At 39.3% G+C, this 21112-nt stretch overlaps 1 long non-coding RNA gene across 2 annotated transcripts in view; it reads right to left on the bottom strand.

Moving 5' to 3' along the window:
• Positions 1 to 8116: 8116 nt before the first annotated feature.
• Positions 8117 to 21112, bottom strand: part of LOC110069772 (uncharacterized) — a 108204-nt gene continuing 95208 nt past the window's right edge. For both annotated transcript variants that reach the window (XR_013543027.1, XR_012086661.2), the window contains 3 exons: positions 20343 to 20424; positions 18280 to 18492; positions 8117 to 12750 (listed from right to left, as the gene is read on the bottom strand). This is a non-coding gene — a long non-coding RNA (uncharacterized LOC110069772). The remainder of the gene's footprint in view (positions 12751 to 18279; positions 18493 to 20342; positions 20425 to 21112) is intronic.

Here is a 21112-nt window from a genome sequence, read left to right as displayed (position 1 = left end):
CAAATTGTTTCTGTCGCAGTTTGAACAATCAAAATGTACAGAAAGCTAAAAATATGAACCATTACTTGTAAGCTTTATGATCGAGCAGATCTGATTCAGCTGAAAAATTACTTCACATTTGGCTTTTCCTGACATTTTGATAGTTTCCCTGAGATTAGAAAAACACTTAGACAGACAAAAGATTTGGCACATATCTGGAACATGGTCCATCTTGTATCTGTTTTATCATATATATTATAACTTTTGCATCACATCCACAGGAAAAATGTTATCCTCCAGAATTGATGTTTTGATTGTTCATGCATAATGTCACTTTAATTTTATACTTTTATAAAAGGATTTGATAGTTGTTCAAAGTGGAAGTGAACCAGCTATAGCTGAGCACTCTCAGCCTTCAATGAGCCATCTTCAGTTACCTTGCTGTTGTTATGTGCCATTAAGTTGCTTCAATTTCTGAGATATATTAGATGCTCACAGAATGGTTTCCCATTGCAATGAATTTCTATGGTTCATCAGGATTTGAACTCTGGATTCCAGAGTCCTAGCTAGATACTGTAAGGGATACTTGTTGACCTGGCAAGTTGTCCAGTTAAAACAGTCTGTGGCATGCACATACATGTCTCTGCAAGGGTGTTTTGCAAACCTGGCCAATTTGGTAACCAGGGAAGAGAAATGCGGTTTCCCCTATATCTTATCCTTTCTGCTGCTCAAAGACCCAGTGTATACAGATAATATCAGATATAACCCCCGCCAAACTCAAACTGTGAAAGAAAAGGGATGACCAAGGCTTAGACACAGAACAAGGTAGAGTGTATGCTGATTTTGAGCAAGATTAGTTTAAAAATTGGATAGTGCTCCTAAGCAATCTATCACACCACGGGTTTCCCCGCTGCTATGGGTCGTGGTGGCGCTGTGGGCTAAACCGCAGAAGCCTGTGCTGCAGGGTCAGAAGACCAAGCAGTCGTAAGATCGAATCCAACGTGAGCACCTGTTGCTTGTCCCAGCTCCCGCCAACCTAGCGGTTCGAAAGCACGCAAATGCGAGTAGATAAATAGGTACCATCTCGGTGGGAAGGTAAACAGCGTTCCGTGTCTAAATCACACTGGCCATGTGACCACGGAAAGATTGTCATCGGACAAATGCTGGCTCTATGGCTTGAAGAGCGGGATGAACGCCGCCCCCTAGAGTTGGACGCGACTGGACAAAAAAATTGTCAAGGGGAACCTTTTACCTTTTATGGGTCCAATTAAAATTACCTTGGAAGACGAGATTCATTCCATGTTAATTTTCCTGAAAAAGATGCATTTTGTAGGAAGAACTACCTTTCACATACACTACTGACTACCTCAGTGTAAAGAATCTGAATTATTCCTATGCTGCTGTATTTAATCAGTGGCAGAAAATGGCCCAGTTTCACATAAAAATGTCAAGGCATTGCACATATATGTATCTGATGGGGGTGGGGCAGATTTTTCTTGGTTTTCTTCAATTATGGGAAATAGTATCTTTCAAAAATTACTTCTGTGGGTCAGCCCTATCTGATGAAACCTTGCACCTTTTTGAAAGTTATTTAATAGCCCTAATCTTTTGAAATGAAAAGAACCATCAGGCAATTTGCAAGCTTGGATAATAGATCTCTGATGACATAGCTATATTGTTAAATTTAGTTTGAGGTATATTTAGGTGAAATCACCCCTGATGAATGGGTGTCTTCTTCTATTTAAAATTTATCTAGCTTTGCATTAATCCTCAATATTGATGCCGTTCTTTATTGATGCCATGAACAGTGATATAATAAGGACAATATGACTAATCATGTTTATTGTCATCACACCAATTAACTCAAATCACTAGGCAGCCAAAGATGGAAGACAAAAGTCCTCCTTTCAATCTTTTTCCCCCACTTGCTATCAATTTTTTTCATGCACTTTGCTGAATGTCGAGACTGCCTATTGAGCATTTGCAGGAGATTAAAGTAAAGCCGTTTTCACTGCAACCTGTAATAGCCTCTCACTAATTAGTTTTTCTGACTTCCTTGACCTGCCTATAGAAAAAGCACAGCAAGAACATGTGAAGGCAAGCACATTTACCCTGCTAGCATGGCATCAGAATTATTGTTTTCTTTTTCAACATATATTCTTTTGACATTTTGTGAGGGCTGTGAGTCAAGCTAGATCTGACAAAATGCAGTATCCATCATCCTGATTTAATTTATCTTGAGGGGAATTTTACAGCAATCTTTAAATGTTCTAAATTCCGTTGCACTGAAGGAAGATGGCTGCCCTTCTCTCAACACCAGTTGTCCCAACAGGCCCCTGATGTCACTGGATCAGCCCATCCTCAACATCTTTACCTTGAATTGTGTTTTGGCACATCTGCTGCAGAGACCGCTGAAATGTGCATTGATTTAACTATTGCTTGGTTCACTGTGAAGTGTTTTGCTCCCTTATGTCATGTTTCCACTGGAGGAATCCTCCTCAGGCAAGGACCATGAGCCTCTAGGGCCAGACCCTGATAACCTAGGAGTATCAGAAAGCTTTCAGAATCTCCTCCTGCTGAGGCAGGAAGCCTATGGCTGCAAACCGAGGAGGAGATGGGACTGCCTTCCAATTCAAGAGTGTGGCTCTTAACAAGAGGCAGCCAGGTGCACTAGCCACTTACTAAGGATGATTCCTTGGAAGTAGAGGCCTCCTCATAAGTAAGGGGTCTCCTTTAGAGGAGGACTCCTCCAGGGGATAAATGATATTGGAAAGCCTGCATGTACAAGAGACTTTACTGAAGGCTGAGAAGACAGTTGGAAACACTGGCTGAAATCCTGTACGTAACTTTGCACTGTGTAAGACTAGATGATGTTATCAGCCTTGATGGTTTTTCTAAAACTAAACATTTCTGGAGGTGTCACTTTGGACAGGGGGTAGACAGAGGACTAGTCAAAAGAAGTATTAAAGTCAGATTGCCAGGAGTTGGTAGAATCTGGATTACTCACAAGGAAGCAAAACATGGAAATGTCTCAAGCTTCAGAATTGTAGTGGTCCAGGTACAAGCAGAACTCTGCAAAACTGTGATTTAGGACTCAGCCCAATTTGTACATTGACCATTCATTTGCTTGCATTTCTCCCGTCTCCAATGTATGCCACCTCAGTCTGGCTGTTTGGATCTCCTCTTGTGGTCATCCTTGAGAGACTGCTCACATATTGATGCCATGAACAGCATGATCCTCAACCACCTGGGTCGTGGCAACTAGATACGGACAATTAGAGAACAATTAGAGGAAGGAGAAAATTAAAAATAACTAGGCTGAGGCAGTGGGTGGACTTGATAATTGCCACATTACCTCAGGGTCAAACCAGATGTTAAGATTGCAATTGACACAACTGTCTGCCCATTCTGTGTGTCTTAGTGATCAGATTTGCAAACAAGCTAGTCTTTTCCTTCCAGCAACCAAAAGAAAATAAAACATGGCAAAATGAGGGATACAGAGATGAGGAATGTATGTGCCCTAACAAAGAGATGATACTTCTTGAGGCATCATCCGTTCTGTATTTCTGCCAGTTTTTCTCTCAAATACTGTTGTTTCAAGTGCCTGAGAAGCTGAGTTGCACTTTCTATGTAGAATTTTTTCTGCCTTAGCTGCAACAGACTGAACCACGTTTTGAATTGGGCTGGTTCTACTACTGATAATAGCTATGCTTGAGTTGCTCCTGTTAGCAACTCTCTGCCAATTAATAATCCCTTATCATGAATCCACTTGCTTACATATGAAGCAAATTAATTTCATATGCTTTAGAGCATGAAAGTCGTCAATTAATTAATAACTTTTTAGATTGGTAGATTCCACTCCCTCTCACAACATGTGCCATCTACAAATTCATTTTGATATTTTCTAAAGTTGTTTTGTGCTGCTAGGAGAAAAAGCACAAGAACTTGCTCTTTGGTTTAGGATAAATGTGGTGAGAAGGTTAAGGATTAAATGCAGGCTGTTGCTAGATCTTGAATTTCTGTTTTGAACACAGCAGTCTTTCCAAATTGGGAAGTGAGATTCCATGATGGAGATGATAAACACCAGTTCTTTACCAACATAGGAAGAATGTGCTTCTCCACTGAACTCATTTTAGAGTAGTCTCCCATCACTCCTGACCTACCTTAGTTTCCTTTTTGTAGTAGACTCATTCAAAAGAAGGGAAAATTTTGACCTCTGTGAACAGGTGAAAGGGAGGAATGGAGAAAATGAGCTTAATGCAATAGAACCTGGTAGATGAAGAATATGTAAGAAATGTATGTTAAATTCAGACTGGCATTTGTTGTTGCTGCTGCTGTTATCTGCCATCAAGGAACCTCTGCCTCATGGTGACCCTATGAATGAGTGATCTCCAAAATATCCTCTGCTTAACTGCTCTGCTCAGCTCTTGTAGACGCAAGCCTGTGGCTTCTTTATGGAGTCAGTCCATCTCCTATTTGATCTTCCTCTTTTCCTGCTGCCTTCCACCTTTCTCAGCATTATTGTCTTTTCTAAAGAATCTTATCTTCTAATGTTGTGTCCAAAGGAGGACAACCTCAGTATCATCATTTTTTTCTCCAGAGGTAGTTTAGGCTTGATTTGATCCAGGACCGACTCATTCATCTTTCTGGCAGTCCAGGGTGTCTGCAAAGATCTCCACCAGCATATTTCAAATGATTCATTTTTTTTCTCCTGTCAGCTTTATTTACTGTCCAGGATTCACATCATACATGGTGATCAAGTGTGGATTATCTTGAGTGTTCTGCCAGTGGATATTTGCAATATGACCTTGAGTGCCTCTTCCTTTTCAGACTCCAGCATGAATATCTGGCATTTCTCACTCTGTATAAGAAAAAAGTCTTTGATGCAACAAACTGAGCAAAACAAACAAACAAACAAAACTATTTTTCTGTTCTTTTTGAGAAGTTTGTTGTATTGTTTCTTTTTTCATGATGAGAAGCACCAACAAAGAGAAAATACTTTATTAAAGATGAGACCTAGAAGGTAGTGATGCAGGTAGAATACTGAAAAGAAGGTGCCAAAATCATCATTTATCCCAAAATTCTCAGGGAGGGAAACAAACAAACAGACCTCACACTGTATATTACAGCTGTCCTGTCATTAGAAGAGGGAATCCTTTAAGTGCTGGCTGAGTGTGATTTTCACAGCAGCAACTTTTCTCACCACCCATTGTTTCCAAATTAGCTTACTTTGTCTTGTGGCTGGTCCTCAGGACATAAGCAAATCCTTCATTTGCAGGTCTGATTTCTGAGGCATGAAATTCTGCCTGAATCATGTCTCTGAAACTCTAACATGATTTCAGCTCTAGGTGACAGGTAATCTGTAATTCACAGTTGGACTCTAACCCATTAAAACCAGATAGCAAGGATGTTTCACATCCAGAGCCATACAACAGCAGATATATTATGTCAACTACATACTCAGAATGCTATTGAATGTTTCTGGGATAGAATGTCTGTTCTCTTTTGCTTTAAGAAGTTTAATAAAAAGCAACCATGCATTCAAAAATGTGTTTTTCTAAATGCAATCCATGTTGTGTCCCAAATTAAAGAAGAAATTTTGCCAGAGACTAGAACCTCCCATGCTATATCAGCTGCAAAATGCTTCTCCATTTTGAAATAATTGAGTATCTTCTTGCTGTGAGCCAATGAACTGTGCCATCTCTGATGAAGCCCATGCGGTTGCTTAACAATACCAGTAGAAACCATGAATGAATAAAATTCCTGCAGTGAGTCTGTTGAAATTGCGAAGTCCTATCCTTAAATGAATAGAGCTGAGGGCATTGCCAAGCACAAGGAAGTTACTTCTTGCTCCCTCACTGCAATATTATTATTATTATTATTATTATTATTATTATTATTATTATTATTATTATTATTATTATTGTTATTATTATTATTATTATTATTATTATTACCCACATTTTTGCCTCTATATTGCAAACTCCAGTCACCTCCAGGTTAGAAAAATGAAACAACAATATGATACCTGGGCAAGCATGTTATTATGGCTAAAACAGTCACTATTAATAAGCTGGATTTTATAATTCTGAATAAGCAAGCAAGAAAAATGTATCTCATAGAATTTGGAGTTCCATCAATAAACAAACCTCAAAAGGACAGAAGGTACAAACATTGCAAAGGACTAAACACTAAGGCATGAGATAAAAAAAATCTGGTAGCAAGATCAGTCCTCTTCCTCCCCACACCAATTTCAGCGGAGAGTCATTCCAAAATCTTTGCTTAGCAGATTCAAACAATTGAAAATAGCTACTAATTTGCTTTCTGAAGTAAAAAAAAAACTAGCGATTTGATACCTTTTTTTAAAACTATTAAATCCCACACTACCAATCCTAAGGCTCCCAAAGGCTTCCCCCAGGCAAAAGCGAGCATTGTGTCTGCCTCAGAACCTAAAATGGGAAGTGGGATAGGAACCTTTCAATCAGTGCAAGTGAAATGTTCCTGGTGCCCAACCCAATACTCCAGTGCAAAGTTACGCAGTAAGATTTCGCCCAGTAGGTGTTATGTAATTAGAGCACTGGGAAGCACCCAACCCAAAATGGCAGAGAGGGGCTCCTGTTTACTGATTCCATGACCACTACACCCCATGACTGCAAAATACAGCTTTTGTTATCTTATTGCGATCACACACATCCACACAGGATGAGATATTTGATTTGTGATGTCTAACATATCATTAGTTGTCAATGCCATGAAGCAGAAGAAGGAAGAAAGTACATAAGCGAAACAACAACAACAAACAACCCCTCCCTTCTTGAAAATTGTAACATTTGAAAGGTGTTTAATTTTCAGGAGAAACAGCTTCTAAAAATATGTGATAATCTCGACTAATTGGAAACTGTTGCAGGATGAGGGGTAAGTGTAGGAGACCTGTTATCACTGTCATCTCATATCCTTCAAAGTAAACATTGCCCATTTGCCCACTCACACATTAATATAGAACAAATCTGTTGAAATATTCACACTCTGTTGTTGCACCTACAGTGTGATCTGACTTCTTTGGTTCTCCCCCCCCATTCCCATCCCCATCCCCTGGATTTAAAAATAATAATAACTGTAGAACTGCGGAGCTAAAATGGTCCCCATGGAATGGTCCATCCTGTCAAGGAGGCACGGTGGGGAATCAAACTCCCAACCTCCACAGCCAGGTGCCTAAACCACTGAGCTATCCTGCAGATCTTGCTGATATGTTTTCTTAGTGAATTTTTTTTTTAAAAAAGGAATTTATTCTAACTTTAAGTAAATAATTCAATAAATGTTCATGGTTTGCAGCTAACTAGAAACCATGAACCATAATGAATCCTGAGAAGAACAAACTGTTTTGAGGTTTGTTTTTCCAGTTCATGCCTTGGGGGGGGGGAGGCCACCTGCTCCTGCCACCTCCATCTCTGCCACCGCAGGCACATGCTCAGAGGCAGTAGCCAGCTCCTGGCAGGAAAGTCAGGATGATGTTTCTGATGATGGCACCCACAGCACTGGTAGCAGCAGCAGGCAGGCAGGTGGAGGTGACAGGGCAATGCGGAGGGAGCGGGCAGGCAGACAGGCATCTGGTTTTGCCAAAGCAAATGAAACACCAAAGGGATAAAAGTTCTATTTTTTATTTTGCTTTGGCAAAATGAGATCTGTAAACTGGGTCATGAAACGAACCACGAATCAGCCTGGTTCATCAGCCTTTTTGATTCATGGTTCATTTCATGCCCATCTCTCATCATGAGTAATGGTTCACATTGTTCCTCATGATTTATAGATACATTAATTTAATTATTTAATCAATCATATTCAGCAGGGAGAAGTGTTCTTCACTATGCTTTTTTAAAAGACAGATTCATTCTGATTTTACCTTATAAACTTAAGTTGTCTGATCTGTTAACATGTCCTACATATTTAGCTGTTCTCAGCAACACAGCACTTATATATATATAAAACAGCAAACTTATTATCATTACCATTAATTTGGTAAGAGCCTCTGAGATCTATAATTTCTTATCAAATATTTCTAAGCATTTCCAATAATATATGGTTATGTTTTCCTTTTAACAGAGATAATAATCTTAGCATAATCTTAGAACTGCAGAGCTGGAAAGGACCCTATGGATCAATGAATCCAGCCCCTGTCAAGGAGTCACAGCGGGGAATTGAACTCCAACCTCTAGACACATAAACCACTGAGCTATCCAGCAGTCCCCCCCCCCCCCCATTATTATAAAGTGATCACCTAAACAAAGTTCTGAAACCATCTTTCATTATTTCCTTTTGAGACTTCTCTGGGTTATGTATACCCACTCATAGAAACATACGCATAGAAACGTTTGCCATTTCCTTTTCTTGAGGAAAATGAGTGTCTCATGCCAGGGGATTTTATTACTACTTCAAGATTAAAAAAAAGAGAGTCTCTCCTCCATTTTCTCCTCAATTGAGCAAGAGATAACACCATATATTTTCCTATTTGCAAGGGTAGTAATAGTAGCAAAAGTAATTTCTAAGTAATTGAAATGAATAAACTACTTTAGTTGCAAAGTAATTCTAATTTTGGGCTTTATATAATATTATTGCATATGTATCAGACTGATACATTTTACGATTCTTGTTAATTCTGTTCAGATTGTTGTTGCTGTTATGGTTTGTGTTAGCATTAGCATTATCATTAATATTTTCAAATGGCCTCAGGTGTGTTTGCAATAGGGATGAGGGCTTGACCTTAGATCCAATCTATGCCCAAATAAGTTGAAAAAGACCAGTACTCTTTGAGACACTCCACCCTGTGTCTGTGGTAATGTCTGTACATTTCCAGATCTCTTGGGTGTGTGAGGAGGGAGGGGGACAATCCTTCCATTAGGAAAACCCCAAAAAGAAGCTCAGGTCATCGCGAATGATGAAATCTAGGCCAGCCCCGAAGTGTTTTGAGGTGCAGGCAGAACAGAAGAGCTTCTTTTTAGGGCAGCAGGAGTCTCCAGAGCTGGGTGCTCTCTTTATTTTTCCTCTTCTTCTTCGTGGTCTCTGTGAATTCACACAATTGGGTTGTTCTGCACCTGCTCAGGACCTCTCAGAGGTTTAGCAGAGCAGTTAGTAGAGCAGCCACAAGGGAGGGAGGGAAGGAAGGAATTTTAAAAATCAAGGGGCACAGTCCTGTTTAATTTCTTTGTAACATGGCAATGCATGGAATCTATTCTTCTTTCACCCCGCCTGCAATTTCCCTTCATTCTCTTCCACAGTCAGAACAGCAAGTAGGTTTATTCAAAAGAAGGGAAAGAAAGGTGGACAAAACTTTCCAGTCGTAGCTTTAGGTTTGCTGTCCCCTTTCCCCTCCCCTTCTCACTCCTTTTTGCTGGATCTAATATTAGTGGTCTGTACTGCTGCATCTGCGGCGGCTTCAAGGGGACATGCAGGATATTGCAAAACTGAAGAAACAAGTCTCTAAACCATAACATTTAAACTGTGATATTTCACTAATAGTGGCAGGACAAGCAGGAAAGCTTTCATTTCTAAGGTGAAGTGCATCTTCTCCTTCACTGGTGCTTAATTTCTCACTCTCTTTCCCCACTTGTAATCCTATCACCCTTTTCTCATGTAAATATTTTAACTCCACAAATGCTAGATTTAATATGAGGAATATATGGTAAGTATTGTTTTGTCCTTTGGGTGTGTCCCGGCTCTTTGCGGTACCCCTTGATTATCTCTGATTCAATCCAATTTTTAAACTCATTTTTCTGAAGACATTCAATCTCCTTAGTTTTTAGTGTTTTTTCAAGATGCATACTACAGTAGTAGCAAAATGGCTCAAGCAGTTTTCTAAGCATTGGTAAACTGTATGTAATTAGATTTCCTGAAAGTATGCTGGAATGTCCTATCAACATTGTATTACAGTTTTGCAAGTGTCTTCCAACCCAATCTATTGTTGGAGCTTTATTTGCAACCTCACAACCTTTGCTGTCTGAGGAAGTGAACTTGTCCACAAGATGTCACAACATTTGTCTTCTTTATTTTATTTTATTTTATTTGTTTATTTATTGCCTGACATGATGCCTGCAGTTTGTTTGACTGGGAGGAATTTTCTTGGCTGGGTGACTGTCAATCAGTCCGGTACTCATCAATTGCTTTTTCCCCACCTCTGAATTCAAAAAGAGCCCTGCCTCTCTGCTGAGGGTTCTGTTTTCCTCTCTTTTGTCTGTGGAAGTCAGTTGTTTGCTGTTCAAAACTGTAAGTAATTAAAATTTTCTTCTTTCTGCTACAAATGACCCAGAGTGAGTTGTTGAGACCTTAGTTAATGAGAGGCACTGTACTTCTACTACATAGCACATTTTTTTACCAGAACTTTGAAACTCTGAGATACCTATAATATTGTGAGTGTCCTTCAGTTCTCTCATTAAGAAAGAAGTGGCCTATGAATGAGGTAAAGTAAATAAATAAAATACCCAAATTTATTCATGCAGCTTGGTGTAGAGTTTTGAATTTCTAGTAAAAATCTCTTTTTTAATACATAGTAGATCCACTACAGATCTTCAGAACAAGCTGCTGTAAAAGGCACACAAGCAAGTGAAATCATTTTCTCCTGGTTAGTTGATAACCTTTGCTGTGTAGTTAATTGTGCACAGCAACACACGCTCCTTCCACGGCTTTGTGCAAAGACCTCCACACTGGAGAAATTGTGGCATGCCTCTGAACATCTGCAGTCTCTCTGTGAACACATATTTCTTATAGTCCTATGAGAATTTGTTACTGGATGTCACTTAAATTTGTCCTTTCAGGACTGCTTGATGGAGTGCCCTGATCTTTCGCTCTTCCTGATAAAATAACAATATTATTTAAAATTAATCATTCATTAGACTATGCAAAGCACATTCCTATTTCTGGGGTCTATTGAACAACTCTAGTATATTGAAAAATGTACAAGGACATCTGTAATGAAAAATCAAAGATGTAATTTGAATTGCTAAATTTATACTTTGGAGAGGTTAACTATAGTTTGCTTGAACTAGGGTGCCTTGAGATTACATTTTAATTAATATATAGGCCAATATCCTATTGCTAGTCTAAACTAAAAGTACACCCTCTGAATCCTTTGCTGAATGGTAAATCAACACTTATATAAATCCCATAGAGTCAAAGGGTCTGCTATAGTAGTCAGGCACTGGTTGTAGAAATATATTCACCTATACTAATATGCTATTAAGCTTGTTCATGTCATCTCTCTCTTCAAAATATAATGGAGTTCTTGTTTGAATTTGTTGCAGAAATTGCATGAGAATATAGAACCCTTATTCCACCTACCCCTGTGGTCCTGAATTTGCATTATACTGATAAGTTGTAGAGCTAGTTGGCTGGATTGCTCAGTGGTATTGGTACCCGGCTGTGGAGCCAGAGGTAAAGAATTTTATTCCCCTCTGTGCCTCCTGGGAGTAGAGCCAGCCTGTGTGGCCTTGGGAAAGCTGCACAGTCCCAGGGTGCTCCCAGGAGGAGGGTATAATAAACCACTTCTGAATATTCTTTAACTTGAACACCCTGGAAAGGCGGTGCCATAAGTCAGAATAGACTTGATGGTGCATGATTATTGATTATCGTATAAGAGCTAGGAAACAGGTGGTCCTCCTAATGTCATTGTGTTGCATTTCTCATGATCCAAACACTGACTATGTTTGATTCAGTCTTCTAGGAGTTTCAGCCCAATGATGTCTAGGGGTGGGCATGCTTTCCCCAGGCCCAAATTTTACTGAATGAGCTTATATTACATTAATGTTGGGACTTGAATTCTAAGAAGCTCCAGCAGATGAAGAGGTGGTTTCCCTAGTAGAAGCAAAACTCCTACCCAGCTGTCCTTGAGCGTAAGAAAATCTAGAATGGGATAGCTTTGGAGGATGCTGAGGGAAAGGGGGGATTATAGAAGAATCACAGTTGGATCTCTGCGGTCAGGGATCACTTCTGCCCAGCACTGAGCTGCCTTCTTTCCCTTCATCCCAAAGGTCACAGCTCACACCTTTCAGCACAGTCCACTGATCATCAAAATGGTCTTCATACTGTACTGTAATTTGAGCTGAGCTTTAAATGTTATCTAAAGGAAGTTATTATTAATGCTGAAAATGTGTCAGTAGATTTTTAGAAGTGATAGTACTAGAGTCTTGTATTTCATGTTTCCAAATATATTGACAGTGTTTACAGAAGATTTGTACATCTTATTTATATATTCAACACTAATTAAGAATGGCAGGTTCCCAAGACATGTGAAGCCTTACCCAGTTCTATCAGAGAATTACCCACATAATGACCTACTTTCTAATAAAGATGACACTAATAGTTCTGCTTCCACTGAAACTCTGTTACAGATACCCAGTGAATGTTCTCCATTCAGATCTGTGCTGGTATTCAGGAGCAATATTTTTGTGAATATGAGTTTATACTGCAATTTGCATTTTCTATATCGCAGCAGAATGTATCACTGAATTGTAGTATTCATCTCAGAACAGGAATACAAGATGAGTAAGCTATATTTATTGGCACAAATGGTTGTATTACAGGAAGAATGGCCGGGCGACTGTGTTGTTGGTAAACGTGAGGCATCCAGAGCAAACATTCCGTCATGTTGGGCCAGCTGTTTCCTCCAACTCCATAGCAGAGGGAAGTTAATTTGCAGAAACTGTTTTCTCACCAGAATTGGGCATATGGTGCTGACCACAAGTCATCCATTGACAATGTGACATCTCCAATTGCTAATTAGCACTGAAATGTAAAATGAGACAAAATAGCCATGGTAATCAGTGTCACAGCACATCAGTGAATTGAAGTGCAAATCATGATTGACAATTAGACCAGCTTCATGGAGTGTTCAGTGGCATGATCCTCGGAGGCACCAGACAGATATCAGGATAAAAGTTTGGGGTAGACTACTGACTAGTCTCTGTGCAAATGAGCTGGCTTTTACCTTTGAGAAGTAAAGTGTGTACACCTACATACCTACACACATACATGCAGTGAAACAAAATGATGGTCTGACTGTATGAAAAATAATAAGATAAGCCCGCCAATGCTTGTGATCCTTAAATGTCCCCAAAAATCCATACAACAAGGCAGCAGTCATTGTGTTTTCATGAATTTCACACATCACATAATTTGTGCAATTTTACTTCCTTGGCAGAAAATTCTCATTCTCTTCTCTTGTTAAGAGTACCACAAAATAGCTGACCTCCTTGCAGAGTGAGAATAATAATTTTGCAGTTCCTTATCCTCAAAAATACATGAGGATATCTGGAAGTTGAGTCACGGCAACTTGGCTTCTTTGCTATTGGGTTGAAACATTTTGCTACCCATCCAAGTAGCTTCTTTAGTTTGAGAAGAGTTGGTAGGAGACCCCGGATATATCTTTCTACCAATTCTCCTCAGACTGAAGAAGCTACTTGGATGAGTAGTGAAACATTTCAACTGAATAAGAAGGCCAGGTGCCATGACTCAACTTCCAGATAATCTTACCTGGATGACTGAGAATCTTCACAGATACACGTGAGGATAAGGAACTGCATCTAAGACCAAAACTTGAAAATGTTTTGTATTGATATTTGCCTTCACTAGACTTTGTTATGTGAAATATTTTATACTCTTTTTTATCAATTTGCACCCTATGTCTAATAGCTAATTAAAACTAGTTATGAAGACAGACACCTATAGAGTTTTAGAGCTGGTATAGAATTTTGATTAAGACTGTTTATAAAAGATCCTTCTTCAAGGAATCTTTTAAACACTACCAACATTACCCCAATGCTGTCCTTTCTTACATGTGAGGTATGATTATTCTACATAAAATCTGCATCATACAACATGATGGGTGTTAGAAAAAATCTGAGCTAGAACCAGCACTTCTTTGGTTGCTGGATTGTCTCAGCTAAGCTCCTGATTCACGGGTCACCAGAAATACACAATTGAATCCAGCTATTGGCAGAGTTTGGAATGAATGTATTAAAAGTAATTTAGTTTCTCATTGTGGTTTTGAAGAATTATATGGGTAATGTCACTTTAAAAATATTTTTATGAAACAAAATATTTGTAGTTGCCGAGACATTATTTGGTGTATGGGTGACAATTTTTAGTAATTTTTCTGTAACAACGTTGAGAAATATGGTTGATAGTCATATATTACACTACATAATTTTTTTCTTACAAAAATTAGTATGAGATGAAAACATACATTACAAATAGTCTATCATTAGAAGAGGAAATTCCCTAAATGTGGAAAGAATTCTGATTGTTACAGCACAAGTTTTTCAAACCTCTCATGATTTACCAATTAGGATGCTTTGTTTTGAGATAGTTCATTGGGACATATACATAGGCTTTATTTGAAAGCTCAAACATGAATATGTAGTGGAATCATTTAACAGGTTGAAAGAAACTAAACAACCTTTATTGTTTTTTAGTTTCTTTCATTCAGTGAAAATCAGTTCAGAAAGTCTGGGAACTCTCTAGAACAAAAAATGAGGGGTAAATTCAGGGGCACTCCCCAAAATCAGGGAGCTGGACAGGGGACAGATTGTATTTGTCTTCAGTGTGGGAAGGATTGTCACTCTCAAATTGGCCTCCTCAGCCACACTAGATGCAGTTCCAAGACCTCTATTCAGAGCATGTTACCATAGTCTCTCGAGACTGAAGGATGACTACAAGATCAGTAAGTCACACTAGAGCAGGTCTATTGAATCAGGGCGGATTTTGTTATTCTAAAAAGGTAAAGGTTCCCCTTGACAGTTTTTGTCCAGTCGTGTTCGACTCTAGGGGGTGGTGCTCATCTCCGTTTCCAGGCCATAGAGCCAGCATTTGTCCGAAGACAATCTTCTGTGGTCACATGGCCAGTGCGACTTAGACACGTAACGCTGTTACCTTCCCACCGAAGTGGTCCCTATTTATCTACTTGCATTGGAACTTATTACACTAAAATAAGTCATAACTAGAGTAGGAGCATTTGAATCAATGGAACTTGCAGAGGAGTTGACTCCCCAAATTCCCATTGATTCAGTGGACCTACTGTAGTGACACTATGCTAAGCAACAGGATTTTAGCCATTGCTCCATTCTAAATTTTGAAGGAAAGTATTTAATATACAATTTAAGCTTTCTGCACCACTGCTCATCTCTTATGTTAAATCTGTATCATTCCAAAATATTTTTATGTGCAAGATGAATTTAAAAAACATCCATAAGTTGCATGGATAGATCCATCTATGTGCAACATTTGTACTTTGAATGGCCACTTGTTTGTAATGGCTGAAAATGGCCATAAACATCAGAAAAGTTCCTAGTGACATAGACTGGAAATTTTTATCCATAAGAAAGCAGCCATTTGGGGGGGGGGAGTATCTTTCCTGTAATCCTTTCTTCAATTCAGTTTTTTCTCTCAAGGAAAATATCTTCCTTATAAAGCAACTTTATAAACTGTCTTCTCCTGTCTTTCATTTGGCCAATGTTTTCCCTCATTGCCTTCAATTAATTTCTCTCCAACCACAGAAGATTGAGGGGCCCTATACCTTATATAAGGAGCAGTTATATTTTTTCTGACATTTGCCTTATACTAGAAGGCTCCTCTGACACACTAAGGTTTTTTCACAGGAGAACTACCACTGATACAAACTGTACTTCACATCTTTATTACTTCCTTATGACAACACAGGTGACATTTTAGATCTGAATGATCCTTTCATTTTGAGATACTGTCTACACCTGGTCAAAGTCTAACCACGTTCTTGATATAAATTTGTTACAAAATTGAAGTGTCAAAAGCACTTTCCAATTCCTCATATCAAAAGAGATCCAATATAGCTGCTTTAAAAACGGAACTCTTTAAAATATGGCTTCTGCAAACCATTGCAAAACACAGTAAATCATCCTCAAGCCCACAGTGACCTGAACTGCTTTTACAAAGAAGGTGGGTGTTCTGTGGGTGGACTCCTCGGATGATTAAACTGAGGGAATGGAGGCTAGAGAAGATTTTTAGTATCCCTGCAGAAAATAGCTAAGGGGGTCAAAAGACCCTCAGTCTTCACCTAGGCCCCTCAACTACAAACAAGTATAACAAAATCCTGTGAGAATATTGTGGGTGCCATATGGGTGTGAATCCTCAAATGGGAGCTAAAGGATTGTTACAACTGAACTCTGAGGGGCATCCATTGCAAGTCCAGTTTCTCCCACCCCCTCATCTTTTCAGCCATACTGTAAATAGTGCCTCTGTGCTGCTGAAAGGCCTGTGCAGCAATCAGCCTCAAAAATATGTACTAAACATGAGTCAGAAGTGTGACACAATGTGGGGAGGTGGAGGGGAGAATGCAGGTCCAAACCTCATCAACAGAAGTCCAGTCCAAACCAAGAAAGTAATTAGGCCTTGCCCCAAGTTCTGAATCTAATTGTGAGTGCCATCTATTAAGAAGGCTGTCAGCAAGCTAGAACATGTCCAAAGGAAGGTGACAAGAATGGTAAGGGGTCTGGCAACCAAGCCTTATAAAAAGCTGGCGAGGGAGGGAGGTGTCCTTAGCTCGGATAAAATAACATATGATATCCATATATGTGAAGAACTGTCATTTAAAACCTTGTTTTAATGGAGAACTCAATTAAGGAGAAAGTAAACTCCAGCTGAAAATCAGGAGGAATTTCCTTGATAGGAGAATGCATTACTTTTGGAGATGATGGAGTCTTCTTCCCTGAAAGCTTTAAAACGGACTAGATAGCTGCCCATGATCCTATGCACAGGCATTTTGTTTTCTAGAGGTGAGCTGATGTAATTCCTAAGATTCTGCTTTGCTGCAGAATTTTTTGGTAATTTTCTTGTTGTCACCAGTGGAGAATTTGTAGAAATACCGTAGGTGCCACTGTTTTTAAAATTCACTCATTCATTTTGTGGCAGCCACCATCCTTCTCCCCATCCTGCAATGATATACAAAAGTTAGCATAGTCCTAGGCATGGTGAAGCATGGACAAAATGGTGGCTGGGTTGCCAACAAACTTGCTGCCACTTGTAGTGGCAATGGTAAGAAACACCTGATGGAAAAAAAAATGGGAAGCTGTGCTATCACTGATGGATAGTTGCACCACAAAGAAATTAATAGATAATTGCTCCTCCCTCTGACTTGTGGAAGGAAGACATTTTTCTCTCATAAAAAGGTTTGATAATTCTGCATGGTAGTTTCAGAATGATCTCAGTGTTTTCTGGTTCCCAATTCTCTCTGTAAATATTCATGTCAATAAGGAAAGGCACTCTGCTTGTGTTCCAAGGAGGTGGGTGCCCGATTCCACCATTTCAGGATGAGGTGCACCTTCCCCATTTAAATCAGCAGGTTCTCAAATGGTGCATGAGAACTGGGTGTGATGACATGTTCCTATTATAGGACCTCCAAAAAGACTTTGGAAAATTTGCTCTTTCATACTACAAGTCCTGGAATCCACATAAAGCTAATAAAGAGTGAAATGTGATGGCATGCCCTTGATATAAGCCCTCCAATCCAGAGCTTAGAAACATTTTCTCCCCTTGGCTACAGCTAAGCCAGCATAGCCAATGGGTACTCTAGCTGGTGCTAACAATGTAGTCTATTGTGTGTGGTTTTTTTTAAAACAACTCTTTTCAAACTTTACCAGAAATTTAAGGCTCAGTGGTTTAAGTCTCTGGCTGTGGTTCCAGAGGTTAGGTGTCTGATTACCCACTGGGCTTCCTTGACAGGGGCTGGACTTATGATCCATAGGGTCTCTTCCCGCTCTGCAGTTCTAAGATTATTATTATTAAAACATTTTGCAAGTGCTTGAAGAAATATTTTCTGAAAGTCCCTCCCTCCCTGTCCCCACTGGTTACAATTACATCCTGTTGATTTCATTGTCTTTTAAATCCCCAAGGTGACTTGAGTTTTGTTTAGCAACAAATAACTCAACTTTGACTGACAGGTTTTTTTATATGTATATTCAAAGGTCAGAACTCTTCAGGATGTTATTAAAATACAGAGTTCCTTACACCAATTGATATAGCAAAAAAAGAATGGAATTTGTATTTTTAAAGTTATAATTAGTTCATCTAACATGTGAGCCCCATTCTATTAATATATTTTTATCAGACCAAGTCATTGGAAATACCTCAAAATAATGAGAATATTATTCAAATGGAATATGCTACATATTGTCTGTGCAAACTGAGATTCACGCTGTGTGAACTCAAAATATTGTCTTGTCATTCTGTCATCTTTTGAAGATTCTTCCACATGAGTTAATATGGAAATTAAAGTGCACTTACCTGCCCAATTGTGTGTTTCTCAAAAGCAAACATTCCTGGATATTCCTTCAGAGCTGTCCTGCAATACATGCTTCATAAATGTGTTTATCTGATCTCATATGCTGTGATGCATACATTTCACTGTCCTTGTTTTATGTTCATGTGAACTTTCCAATTGTGAAGGCTCCTGATACCAATCATGCGGGGGGGGGGGGGGAGAGTCTCCTTCTGTTTCTAGAACACAAGGCAGTTTAAAACACGTTATCACTGCAGATGGTCAAGTGAAGCGAAAGGGAGAAATTGGGTGATCAGTCAGCAAGGCACAAGTTTTTCATTGAATCAAAACCCTAGTGCTTTTTGGCTAGTCATATTGAAAGGTCTGATCTGTATCTTTGCTGGTAGACTGTCATGTTGATGTGTGTTTCTACTCCATACTGATTTAGAGACCTTCATGTTTCACCCAAGGACACGGATGGATCTCTGAGCTACAACAAGCCTTGTATCTCCAGAAATGGAGAGTTGCTCACCATCAATTCTTCATGCCAGTATTCATTATTAGGTGTAACCCAATACATTACACTTAGTTCAGTCTGTAAACTCCATCTTGGTGCTGCAAAATTCATAGTCACAACATCTGGCTCATTTATGGACTTTTCCCTTTCTTCCTCCATTCCTACCCTTTTTTGGTACCACATAGCATGGAAGTGTTCTGAAACATGCACACTCATAAACATGCACACTCATAAAGGAATTGCTCAACTGTTTGTTTTATTTTCATGAGTTATCAAGGTTGTTCCACATGACTCCCATTTTTCAGTTTATACAATGGCATTTCTGTGTGTCTATGCACTGATTTTCGTACAAAGCAATATTTCCTTCTTAGAGGAGGTGATAGCTGGGGCCCTGCTCAGCCATCAAAGGAAGAAAGTCCGGGAAACACCTACTTGTCCCAAGTCCTATGCCAATACACGAATACTTCTAGAAGTCATGACCTGATCACCTGTCTGAAGGACAAGCTACACACTACTAGACAAACTGCACACTACTGTAGTAGAAGCACAAGCTCCACACCAAATACTATTTCTGCTGCCAATAATAAAAACAGGGTCTAAAATGTCCAAGAAAACTTTTAACATTTAAGCTGCATACAGGTTAAATATTCTTGTCTGTGGTTTGTAGCACAGAATTGAAGACTGAATAGCTTTACGGTGTGTGTTTTTTAAATGTGGGCTCTGTATGAATGTCTTGTTTTTCCATCTTTTTCCCCATCCCCAAATGTTGCACTAATCTTTGGTCATAAACCTAACATATAAACATCAAGAACATATGGTTATTTCACATCTTGCTTGCTAATGCTGAACTACGAATGCTGAAGTCCAAAGTCATGTGTGGGGAAAAAAAACCATCAGTGAAATGGTTAAGTTGTGAGATATGGCCAAAAAAAGAGAGAGCACACAGTACATTATTGATGGAGCCACCGGAAAATGGAAAAAAAGACCATTAAACAGTCACATCAGTGTTTATGGCCACTCTGCCGGAATGAAATGTAAGGACAGGAACATATATTTCCATATGTTTTTTGGAGACACCATGAAAGATAAATGGGAAGTAGGGATATGTGTCCCACAGAAGATTATAGCTTTCTGTGGTTTATCTTCCTATCTTGCTCCTCTCTGTTGAGAAATAGTGACTGCAAGTGACAGATGTAGGCATGTCTCTACAGCAAAACTCAAACAGTTTATTGTTTATATCATATTTTGGTTTCCATATTTACATGCCGCATTTTAGCAAAAAATGAGAATGTTCTCAAGGTAGTTTGTAGACCATAAATCATTGTGAAATACTACTAAAAGACATGCAGAAAAACAAACAGAAAAATAATAATTTTCAAAAGCCTAGGATATAAAAATACACACAACACAAATTATATGTTTTCAAAAGAAACTGAAGATGAGCACAAACAAGCATTTTGAGGATAAATATTTTAGACTTCCAGAGCCATAACAGAAAAGACCCTGTTCCTGGTAGAACATGTTTCAGTTTTCAAATAGTCAAAAGCATTGTGGTCCATGGTTTCTACTCACCAGCTGGATGGTTACTATTGGTGGAATAGTTCTTTCCTCTCCTTGCATCTGCACCCTCTCTTTCAGTTCCACCATTAGAGGCCTACAGGAGGAGATTTAATAGGAGCGCAGATGGCTGCATGGTGGTGATGATGGAGATTGGTATAAGAAAATCTCAGTGCTTGGATAGAAGTCTGCTTGTAGCCAATATTAGGAACAGAACAGTCAATTGTCCTGTGGGGGTTCATATGGGACTCTCTCTCTCTCTCTCTCTCTCTCTCTCTCTCTCTCTCTCTCTCTCTCTTCCAAAGTTAGACAGGATCCCATTGCAAAGAGCAAAAACAGCACTCAGAATATACACATTTTCCAGGCATTCATACAAAAGCAAAGGGGGCGCATTTGTTCTGTTCCCTCTATTTATTGTCAGCCTGAATATGTGGAAGGCAATGAATGGAAACTAGACATGGGGATGAATAAAAAAAAAAAAGGATTGCAATATTCATCAGGAATCGCTGATTTGTTAAATATTCGTCCCTTCATATTCGTGGGTTCCAGAGACCCCGATGAATACAAAGGGATGAATATTCCCCATTTTTATTTGTCTCCCATATGAAGAGAGGGACGGCTATCCTTCCCTCCCTTCCTATGGCTTTCCTGTTCTGCCTACTGGCCTGCCAAACAGCTGATCAGCGAGCCAATAGGCAGCCACCCACCCCCACAGCCTATCCCCCACCCCTTCCTCTCTCTACCTTAGCCACCCCTGACCACCACCCTGCTGCCACCCTCATCCC

The sequence above is a fragment of the Pogona vitticeps genome, chromosome 1, assembly GCF_051106095.1.
Source record: "Pogona vitticeps strain Pit_001003342236 chromosome 1, PviZW2.1, whole genome shotgun sequence".
NCBI classification, from domain to species: Eukaryota; Metazoa; Chordata; class Lepidosauria; order Squamata; family Agamidae; genus Pogona; species Pogona vitticeps.
This window is presented reverse-complemented; position numbering and strand designations above follow the sequence as displayed.